This window comes from Dromiciops gliroides, chromosome 5 (genome assembly GCF_019393635.1).
Source record: "Dromiciops gliroides isolate mDroGli1 chromosome 5, mDroGli1.pri, whole genome shotgun sequence".
Classification (NCBI taxonomy): Eukaryota; Metazoa; Chordata; class Mammalia; order Microbiotheria; family Microbiotheriidae; genus Dromiciops; species Dromiciops gliroides.
The window spans coordinates 118,370,707-118,379,910 of NC_057865.1; the positions used below are offsets into that span (position 1 = coordinate 118,370,707).

Genomic DNA, 9,204 nt, shown 5'->3' on the forward strand with positions numbered 1-9,204 from the left:
AGGTCCTCCTGACTCCAGGGACAGTGCTCTATCCACTGCGCCACCTAGCTGCCCCAGTGTGCAGAGTTTTATAGTCCTTTGGGTACAGTTCCAAATTGCTCCCCAGAATGGTCGAATCAGTTCACAACTCCATCAACAGTGGATTAGTGTCCCATTTTTTTTCCACATCCCCTCCAACATGCAACATTTTCTGTTTTTGTCATATTAGCCATTCTGATAGGTGAGAGGTAGTACCTCAGCGTTGTTTTAATTTACATTTCTCTCATCAGTAGTGATTTAGAACATTTTTTCCATATGATTATAGATAACTTTGATTACTTTGTCTAAAAACTGCCTGCTAATTAGGGTTTATAGTTTCTTCCAAAAGTCTCTAATTTGTTTCCAGGTTATGATTTTCTTCTCCTCTGCTGTAAACACAGTATCATGTTCTTTCAGTTCCTTTACCTTAATCTTTTTTAAAGGTAGCCTTATTCCCACTGGTTCTCTTCTTCTTATCTTTGATACTCCTGTCTAACTTGTTACCTCTTTCCCTTTGGAGTTTTGCTTTTATATGGTTATATAATTTCTCCTCTTTTTCCCCCCTCTAAGTTAGTGAAGTAGATTCTCCTTTCCTCTCCTTCCCTTTAACTAGTTCTGTTTTTTAGTGTTTTTTTTTATTTCATTTTTGCACCCCTTTTCAAAAAGGATTTCCCTCACTCTTTTAATTATCTGACCTCTCTGTCTACTCTAGATCCTCATTCTCTGATTCATGATGCCTATAATTATCGGGTCTCTTTTTTTTCTCAGTATTCCTCATGCAAGCAAGTTTTTCAAGGTTCCCATTCTAGGCTCTTCCTTCTAGGCAGTTTCTGTCTCTGCCTCACAGAGCTTGCCCAAGGATTCCCCTCTGCCATTGTGCTAGACTAGAGAACAATGCCATTGATTTAAGGTGTCAGAGAAAACACTTCCCCTAGTTAGAGTCCTTCCCCCACCATCCCTGATTGTAAAGCCCACCACTGATCTCTACCCTCCTTGTTTACTGCCCCCCCCCAATTTTCCTCAAAATCTCCTTCCTGGATCCATGGTCTCCCACTCGTCCAGGTGCTAGTTGTCTCAGTAGTTCCAATTCCCCACCTCCTACTCCCAGGTAGAATGAGTAGACTTTTCAGTCACTAAAGCTTCGGGGCCACACAATGCAATGTCCCCATTTCCCTTCACAGACCATCTCTCTTCATCCATAGGAGTATTTGCCTGCAGAACCCCTCCCCATCACCAAAACAATGCCCTGAGGTTTCTTGTTCCTCTACTTTTCAATTCTTCACCACTTTCCTACAGGTTCCTCTCTTTCTGAGACCACAAAGCTCACCTTTCCCTCACTGCTTGCCCTTGATTTGTCTCTGGTACATCACACATTCCTTTTCATCCCTCTGCTCCCTTTCTCCCTTTTCTAATATTATAATGTAGTTAATACCACAAAGACATTCATCACCTGTGAGCAGGGTATTGTTGGATTCTATCCATAATGCCTATGCCCATTTCTTCATGGTTACCTCTATTGAACTTAAGCTCTCACCCTTGTCTCTGTGCGTACATTTAGAAAAAAAAGTTTCTTACTGGTCTCTCCATTATCACTCTGTTGTTTCTGTCCTTGGCTGCTGAATATATTCAATGCTCCTATATTTCTGTTGTTTTTCAATATTCAAGAAACAATCTCTTCAGATCTGTTTTTCTTTCTAAAAATGTTTCAAACTCTTCTTTATTATTGAACATCTATTTTTTCCCTGTAGGTTAAGTTCAGATTTGGAGGTCAGATCACTCTGGGCTGAATCCTGAGCTCCATAGCTCTTTGAAACACATTTTTCCATTCCCTCCTATGTTTTCTAATGGGTACAGAACAGTCTTGGGTTATTAGACTTTCTGTTCCTTTGTTATTTGAAGGTCTTTGTCCAGATAGCTTGCAGAACTTGTTGTTTCTGAATTGAATTGCTAAATTTAACCGCTGTGTTATCTTGGAGTTTGCAGCCTTGGGCTTTTTCCTGGAAGTAATCTGTGAATTCTTTCTATTCGAATTTAACTTTCTATGTTCAGGGGCAGCTAGGTGGCGCTGTGGATAGAGCACCAGCCCTGGATTCAGGAGGACCTGAGTTCAAATTCAACCTCAGACACTTAGCACTTACTAGCTGTGTGACTTTGGGCAAGTCACTTAACCCCAATTGCCTCACCAAAAAACAAAAACAAAAAACATACTTTCTATGTTCAGTAATTCTAGGCAGTTCTTTTCTATTATTTCCTGCACTATGATGTTAAGGTTTTTTGTCTTGTCTTGTTCTCCTGGGAGACCTATGATCCTGAGTTTATCTCTTGTGTCTCTGCTCTTTGAGATTAGTATGTTTTGTTTGCATGGTGAGCATATCTTCAAGTTGTTATTTTTTGCTTCTCTTCTTCTAGATTGTCCTTCACTTCTGTATCTTTGTATTCCCAATCTAGTGTTCTCTTTTTTGTTTTTCAGATGAGGTTTCTTTTTTTGGTTTTGTTTTGTTTTTCCTATCCTACCCCTTATTTTTACTGTACAGACCACAAATTCTGCTCTCACAAATTTTATTTCTCTTTTGAACCACTCAGGAATAGTGTATTGTTCTTCTGTGTCTCCTCATCTTTCTTTACATTCTTTTTAAAAGAGTAACTTTGATCTTTAAAGTTTAAATTTAATTTTTTTCAATTGATAAAAATCTATTTTTTTCTTCCCCACCTTTTTCCTCCAACAAAATGAAAAAAAAAATAGTTATAACAAATATGCCAATGCAGGAATTTGTTTTGATTGACCTTGGTATTTGCTACCAAAGGCTTACATTCCAATGCTGGGAAATGACACATGGGGGAAGGGTGGCCTGGGAAGGGCATTTTCTTAGAGGAGTATATTGCCTTAGGTTTTCAGGAAATGAGAGCTGATTTGATTATGATTCCAAAATGAAAGAGGGATCGGGATCACTGTGCTTTGGAGTTGCAGTGTCAGTGAGATGAGCACAAAATCCAGGAGCTTCAGCAGAGGCTCACGGTGCTCAAGGACAAGGGCTTCATGCCCAGCAGACCCTGGCCAGACCGCGAGGCCAGGGTGGTGTACAAAGACAGTGGTATATCAGCTAGTAAGAAGTAGGGTGAGTGAAATGAGGTCCAGAGAGGCTGACCCAAGGTCACACAGGTAGTAATTAGCAGGGGTGTGCTGGAGCCAGCTCAAACCAGCTGGGACTGATTGTTAAATGTTTAATGTGCACCTTTGAAGTTCAGACAATAAAATGCTACAAATCAGGTCTTGATTTATTGTTTTGTTGACTATTTAGACTTGAGAGAGTGATGGAAAAAAATGTTAATGCAGATTGAGTTGTCAAATGTACTTTTTTTTTTCTTCTGGAGAGTTGGCCAATAAATATTTACCAACATACCCCTAGAAGTAGCAGTGCTTTGACACTGAACCCAGATCCTCTGATACCAAGTTCAGAACTCCTTTTCCCTACACTCTGATTTTGTATATTTATATTTGATGATTTCTCTGGCAGTGTACTTGTCTTTAAAATGGGAAGGTTGGATGGAAGACCTCTAAGGTTCCTACTAGTTCTAAATGTATGCATCTATGTTCTTATTCTGATGTTTCTCTTATGTCCATATGTATTTATCTGCATTTGTCTTTTCTAGGATTGTTTTTTCCAATTCCTTTATATTTTTCCACACCATAAAGCTCTCTACCTGATGGTTTCTCAGGAATCACATGCTTTTGATCTGGAAAGGATCTTAGAGATCATCTAGTCTTATCCTTCCCCCTCCTCTCCATCCCTCACCATGAAGAAACTGAAGCCCAGTGGGGGTAAATGGGACTTATCCAATGTCACATAGAGTTGGAAAGGGACCTTAGAGATCATAAAACTCAACCCCTAAATTCTCCAGTTGAGGAAACTGAGTCCCAGGTAATACAGACTTAGAAGCAAAGCTGGAGGTTGATCCTGGTTGTCTTACTTCCAAAACCAAGGCTCTTTCCACTATACTACAGTTTTGGAAAGAAATTACCTTTAGTGCATGCACTTGATTCATTATTAAGATATATAGCTCATGGAAATTAATAGCAATAATAACTCACGTTTATATGTCTCTGATGTAACCTGTCATCAATTTTACTCTGAAAGTTTAAAAAGACACCTTATTGGGGTATAGAGCTGTGGGTCAAGTTTGTATCGGCGCCATTGAGCCTCCTGTATGTCTTCAGAAAAAGCATCATTCCCCACTCGGCTCAACCCAGGCCTCCTGCCAGTCCAGCCCACTCCCTCTTCCCCTGGTTCTGCCCAGTCCTATGCCCAACATGGCAGACTATCCATCAATGGTGGCGCTTCTCTCCAGGCCACTGCAGGGATGGGCTCATATGCAGTGACTTCTTCATCTTCCTGGACTCTATAGACTTAACAACAGAGCAAGTAAACCTGACCTCAGCACTTAGCAGAAAGATAATCCTGAAGACTGGAGTTGTTTCATCCCTAATGGACACCGTCATTGAGGCTGGGATGGTGCTCACAGAAGGGATTGACTCAGAATTCTGGCCAATGAAGTGCAAAATGAAGAAATATGAGCAGGGCTTCCTCAATGACCCTGTGGCCCTGAGCCCCAAAGATCAAGTCAGAGTGTTTGAAGCCAAGGCAAGGCATGGCTTCTGTAGAATCCCAGTCAAAAACAATGGCAAGATGTGCAGCTGTCTAGTGGGCAGCATCTCCTCTCAAGATATCAACTTTGTCAAGAAGGAGGAACATGACTGTTTCCTGGGTGAGATCAAGACCAGGTGGGAGCATCTGGTGATGGCTCCTGCAGGAACCACACTAAAGGAAGCCAATGAAATGCTACAGAAAAGTGAGAAGGGAGGCACCCATTGTGAAGGTGGATTAGGAACTAGGGGCCATCATTGCCTTCAGGGACCTGAAGAAGAGTCGGGACAATTTCGAAGGCATATGAGGACACAGCTGGTGTACAGGGCAGCCATTGGCACCCAGAAGGACAACAAGTATTAGCTTCACTTGCTGGCCCCAGCTAGTGTCAATGTGGCTATGCTGGACTCTTCCTGAGGAAACTCCATTTTCCAAATTAACATGATCAAGTAAATCAAGGAGAAATAGAACAACCTCCAGGTTATCAGTGGCAATGTGGTGACAGCTGCAAAGGCAAAAAATCTCATCGATCCCGCAGCAGATGCCCTATGGGCTCTCATGGGCAGTGGTTTCATCTGCATTACACAGCAGGTGCTAGCATGTGGGCAGCCCCGGCTGCCAGCTGTATACAAGGTCTCAGAATATACATGGGCACGTGGGTGTCCCAGTCATTCATTGCTGATGGTGGCATCCAGAATTTGGTCACATTGCCAAAGCTCTTGCCCAGTAGCTTCCACAGTGATGATGGGCTCTCTGTTGGCAGCCACCAGAGTCCCTAGGGGAGTATTTCTTCTCTGATGAAAGCCCCCTAAAGAAATACTGGGGGAATGGGCTCCCTCAATACCACAGACAAGAACTTCAGCAAATAGAACCACTTCTTCCGTGAAACAGACAAAATCAAAGTGGTTCAAGGGATGTCCGGCCACTCAGGACAAAGGGTCCAGACACAAATTTGTCTCCAACTTGATCGCTGGCATTTAGTGCTCCTGCCAAGATATTGGTGCCATGATGTACTCAGAGCCATGATAAACTTAGGGGAGCTGAACCTTGAGAAGAGGATATCATCTGCACAGGTAGAAGGTGGTGCCCCGGGACTCCATTCATATGAGAAGTGGCATTTCTGAGAAGGGTCCTGGTTTGGCCTTTTTCATTTTGGGGGGGGGGGGCAATGAGGGTTAAGTGACTTGCCCAGGGTCACACAGCTAGTACATGTCAAGTGTCTGAGGTCAAATTTGAACTCAGGTCCTCCTGAATCCAGGGCCGGTGCTTTATCCACTGCGCCACCTTGCTGCCCCCCTGGTTTGGTCTTACAGCCTCACCCCTCCCTCTTTAGGTTTTTCAATAAAAAGCCATATATGTATATATACATATATATACACACACACATACATATATGTATGTGTGTGTGTGTGTGTGTGTGTGTGTGTATAAATTCTTTATCCAGGTCTGATCTGGAGCAGGGGGAGAGAAGTCTAGGGTAGCCTTTTGGAAATATTGCTATTAAACTGAGAAGAGCCTTGCTCAGGTCAGATTGGTGTTTGTTATCCGTCTTTCCACAGCACAATTTGTAAATGAATCTGGAGTCTGAGAGCTGCTAATGTGGTCCAATGGAAAGAGTATTGGATTATGAGTTGAGACCCTAGAATCCTGCCTTTGTCAAGGTCACCTGTGTGACCTTGGGGGAATTATTTACTCTGTCTAAGCCTTATTTTTCTCACCTGTAAACTGAGGGAGGCAGAAGGAAGGGGTTCAGTGAGATGATGTAAGGCTATTTTGACTCTCATTCTCATTCAAACACCAGGATGCTTACATTGGTGTCATAGGAAGGGCATGGTGAAAACTCCTTTGCGCGTGCATGTGTATGTGTTGGAGGAGTGGGGATTGGAGGAAAGGGAGGAGGGAGAGGAGCCAGGGGAGGAAGAAGCTGCTTGCCAAGAGGCTATTGGCTCATAGGTGCTGCTGCCTGTGTCCTGGCTAGAATGCTGGGCGGGGTGGGGGGGAGGGAGGGTTGTTCCCTCCTGCCCCTATTGAGGGAGGAGCTGGGCTGTGGAGAGAGGGTCCTGGGGGAGGGTGGGAGAGGTAGCAGTAGATGGTCACAGACCCGGTGCCCCAGCTGCTTCTGACATCTGTGCCTCATCTGTTCTGAGCTTCCTCAAGTCACTGCTGAGCAACTCGGTGGAAGGCCCGGGAGGCAGCTGGGATAACCACCCCTCCTCCCTGGGGAGCCTGAAATGGAAAACAAAAAGGACCGGAAATGGTTCTCTCTAAACCTGAGTATCTGGGGCTTTGGGGGAAGGATAGAGGAAAAAGGAATGAGAGAGGGCTAGAGGAGAGGGAGAGTGTGAAAGGGAGAGAAGGGAGGAAGAGAAAGAAGAGGGAGGGAGGGAAAAGAGTGTGAAAGGGAGAGAGAAAAAGGAGATGAGGGAACGATAGAGAGAAAGGGAAGAATAGAGGGAAAGGAAAAGTAAAGAGGGAGGGAAAGCAAGGGAGGGAGGGATAGAGGGAAAGCAAGGGAAAGACAAAGAAAAAAGAAGGAATGGAATGCTAGAGGGGAAAGAAGGGATAGAGGGAATAATTAGAGGGAGGGAAAGATAAAAGGAAGAGAGGAAGGAAAGAAGGGAGAGGGATCGAGGGATAGGAGAAGGAAGAAGAGCAGGAGAGATAAAGAAATAGAGGAAGAAGAGGGGACATAGCAAAATGGAGGAAAGTAAACTCTTGGGTGGGAATTGTTTCATTCTTTTTATCTATATCCCCACCACCTAGTATACAGGAGGCTGTTGATAAATGCTTGTTAATTAATTGACTATGGGGATTGTACCCATAGGATGATAGATTCAGAGCTGGGGAAGATCCATAGAGGTCATGGTAAAGTCCAACCCCCTCATCTTACAGATGAAGAAACTAAGGCACAGAGAAACATGCCCGGGATCACATAGCCAATAAGTATCCGAGTTGAAATTTGAATCCATGGGGCAGCTAGGTGGCACAGTGGATAGAGCACTGGCCCTGGATTCAGGAGGACTTGAGTTCAGATCCGACCTCAGACACTTTACACACTTACTAGCTGTGTGACCCTGGGCAAGTCACTTAACCCCAATTGCCTCACAAACAGACAAAACAAACAAACAAAAACAGCAAATAAGACAAGTGCTTAGCACTCTCTCCAAAAAAACCAATTAAATTAAAAAAAAAAAAAAAGAAATTTGAATCCAGGTCTTCTTGACTCCGGGTCCAGTGCACAGGACACCATGCAGGGAGATGGGGTTAAGATGGGGGTGGGAGATGGGAGAGGAGGCACACAGCATTGAACAAGAACAGGGCCTCAGTTTCCTCTCTTTATAGGTAACTATCCTCTCCATTGTACAGAAAAATAAACTGATCCCCCAGAGGCCTGGGCCAGGGCCAGGATGAAATAAAGATTTCCAGACCTCACCCACTCCCACTCACCAGTTAACTGCCTCTCCCCAATATCAGTATTTTATCTAGCCTGATTTGCTCTAGCTGTACACAGCTAGGACCAGTCAGCTCCCTTCTTTTCTCTTCAGCTCTCCCCCTGGCCCTTCCCAGTACCCCATTTTTAAAGGCAGCCCTGAACTAGCGTCCCTGCTTCCAAATTAGTACTCAGAGGTCCTTTTCCAGTCTGGTCTGGTCCCTCCTCCTTCCCTCTGGGTCTCTCTGGGATGAGGCGGGATGAGGCCCAGTACTGGAAGGCTTAATTAACTAAAAGCCGTTTTGTAGCCCTGGGGTGATAGGGACTATAAAACTGCAAAGTCTGATTAAAAATAATAATGAGAAAGCCTATTCCCTGAGCAAGTAATGAGGGTTAATTAATTAGTCAGCCTCCTTGCAGCTCCTAGAGGTGGGCTGGGGTTATCTGAGTCCTCTGGAGTAGTGATAATGGTTGGGGATACTGGAAGGGAGGGGATCTGCCTGGATTACCTTGCTTGGATGTTAATGCTGATTTTTTAATTTTTTTTTTTTTTTGCTTTGTCACCAATGAGGCAGCCTATGAGAAGCATTGAAGCCTAGTAGATATAGTTGGCCTTGGAACCAACTAGGTTCAAGTCCTATCTCTGACACATACTGGTTGTGTGATCCTGGACAAGTCACTTAATCTCTTAGTGTCTTAGGCCCCTCTCTAAATGGGGTTCTCCACCTTATTTGTGCCACTGACCTCTTGGGCAGTCTGGTGAAGCCCGGTTTGAAATAATTGGAGAAAATGATCATTTCCGAGATTGGTAAAAATAAAGATGTAATTTTTCCCCCTCTAAGTTCCTAGAGTCCTCAAAATCTATCCCAGGTTAAGAACTTCTGCTCTAAGACTATAAATTGCAGAGAAGGTGTCAACCTACATTGGTGGAGGGAAATTCCTCATCCCCAGCTGGAAATCAATGACTCCAATTTTATAGCAATGAAATGAAAGGTCCTGGACCTCTTTTACCTATGGAGATTTTCCAAATTTGGGCCTAGAAGTTGAAAGATTGGAGTTTAGTCCAATGTGATATTGTATGTAAAGCACTTTCCAATCCTTAAAACACTATTA

At 43.7% G+C, this 9,204-nt stretch overlaps 1 pseudogene; it reads left to right on the plus strand.

The window, feature by feature from the left end:
- The first annotated feature begins 3,813 nt into the window (after positions 1–3,813).
- LOC122728806 lies at positions 3,814–5,785 on the plus strand (annotated as a pseudogene).
- The last annotated feature ends 3,419 nt before the right edge of the window (positions 5,786–9,204 follow it).